The sequence below is a fragment of the Neophocaena asiaeorientalis genome, unplaced genomic scaffold (genome assembly GCF_003031525.2).
Source record: "Neophocaena asiaeorientalis asiaeorientalis breed wild unplaced genomic scaffold, Neophocaena_asiaeorientalis_V1.1 scaffold108, whole genome shotgun sequence".
In the NCBI taxonomy this organism is placed as follows: domain Eukaryota; kingdom Metazoa; phylum Chordata; class Mammalia; order Artiodactyla; family Phocoenidae; genus Neophocaena; species Neophocaena asiaeorientalis.
This window is the reverse complement of record NW_020173770.1, coordinates 177,964-179,948: the sequence shown is the minus strand read 5'-3', so window position 1 is coordinate 179,948 and position 1,985 is coordinate 177,964. Positions and strand designations below refer to the sequence as shown.

At 44.7% G+C, this 1,985-nt stretch overlaps 1 non-coding gene across 1 annotated transcript; it reads left to right on the top strand.

Annotated features, from left to right (window-relative positions):
- Positions 1–617: 617 nt before the first annotated feature.
- Positions 618–724, top strand: LOC112403885 (U6 spliceosomal RNA). Its single transcript, XR_003003998.1, has one exon. It is a non-coding gene; the product is annotated as a U6 spliceosomal RNA (small nuclear RNA).
- Positions 725–1,985: the final 1,261 nt, after the last annotated feature.

Below are 1,985 nucleotides of genomic sequence, written 5' to 3'. Positions count from 1 at the left end.
TACAAGGGCCGAGCAATGAGAACGGGTTGTTCATGGTCTAAAAACCCTCACTCACTGATGGCTTTGGGGGAAAAGTGTTTCTAGGCAAAATTTCAGGCGAGGGCTGCAGGGTGTATGACTTTCTTCTGATTTTTTAGTGGTGGTGCTCCAGGGGTCTTGTGCTCAGCCTGAAGTTACCATCCTCAGCCCGGGGGCAGGCCTCAGTTCCTGCAGAAGAGCTCAAGGATATTGTTATGTATATCCCTTGAGGAGGAGCCAGGACCCTGCTTTAATTGTTGGACAACCATTTCTTGACTACCTTGTTTCTGCATTCCCTCCCTTCTCTGATTAACAACTGTTTGAATCTGTCCCTTGGAACTCAGGGAAGCTCTAGGAGGCTGAATGATACCTATTTCCTCCAAACAGGAAGTGGGGGACATGGAAAGGATTTGTCCCCGGGAGGGTCCCACAGGGTCCTGCTCGGTTTCACACTCCACCATCGTGATCTGTGCGCTGCCTGTCCTTCTCTTCCATCTCCTGCTTCTTTTTTAAACTTCAAAGGATGTACATATCCTTGAAATTGTGGAAAGTTTTCATTCCAAGAGTAAGTCTGACTCTAGTAAAAATCTTAGTATTCAGTGCTCGCTTCGGCAGCACATATACTAAAATTGGAACGATAAAGAGAAGATTAGCATGGCCCCTGCGCAAGGATGACACGCAAATTCGTGAAGTGTTCCATATTTTTAGAGAGTCATGGACATATACACACTAACAAACGTAGTAAGGTAGATAGCTGGGGGGAAGCAGCCGCAAGGCACAGGGATATTAGCTCGGGGCTTTGGGACAGCCTGGAAGGGTGGGATGGGGAGAGTGGGAGGGAGGGAGACGCAAGAGGGAAGACATATGGGAACATATGTATATGTATAGCTGATTCACTTTGTTATAAAGCAGAAACTAACACACCATTGTAAAGCAATTATACCCCAATAAAGATGTTTAAAAAAAAAAAAAAATCTTAGTATTCAATACACAGACAGGATGCCTCCTGTGTCTGGCAACCCATCTGGCTGTGCTGCTTTTGGTGTAGGAATAAGTGCCATGAACCATCCTGTCTCTTCGCATCCAATATCAGATTACACTCCAACACCATCAATTACCTGGAAAATGTCTATGACCATGGATTTATCAAATTCATAAGAGACAGTCTTGAATTACTGCCTTTCAAGAGATTTTTGTCAAGAAATGGAAGTAAGGTGTAAGATTTTTCTCCGCAGAAATCCTTTTGCTTTTCAATCTGTTCTTAGGTGCCCACTTGAAACTCATACATACGCTTCGCTTTGCGGGAGACGAGGAGGTGGCTCTGGGAACAGTTTGACAGGAGAGATGTAATTCACAGCTTCGCTCGCTTGGTGAACTCTGCTGACATATGGGCAAGGTAAGCAATGTGATTAAAAGTCCCACCGTCACCACGTTGAGCGCGACTGCAAAGTTTCCACGGAAGAGAGCCTTGTGCCGCTTCAGAAATTCAGGGCTGCCTCTCCCATATTTCTGCAGACAAAAGTCCAGAAGAAAATATCTTTCCATTTCTCTTTAAAAAGGAATCTGGGGCTTCTTCCAGCAAGACGGAGTAGATGAACTTTTCCCTGTGCATCCCAGTAAGTCCACCACCACCCCAGATGCTGTGTATGTTGTAGACACGGGAAGACCGTGTCCTTGCAGGGAGCGTGGACTGGTGAGCCACCTCGGAGGTCAAGGATGACAGGCTGCCATGTCCAAGTGCCAGCTTCACTTCCAACTCACTTAAGTCCGTCTGTGGAAGTCTTCTCATTGACTTTTTCTGCTATGCATTATTTAAGTGCACTTTTTCGTCTTACTGGTCTAACTAACATTTGTGTAAGGTATCTTACGTGAACTGGAAATCAATTTTTGCATGAGAAAAAATGAAGGCTAAAAGACATTTCCTACAAAATGTGGACATTTGTTTTTATTAAAGATAGTTTTTGTGA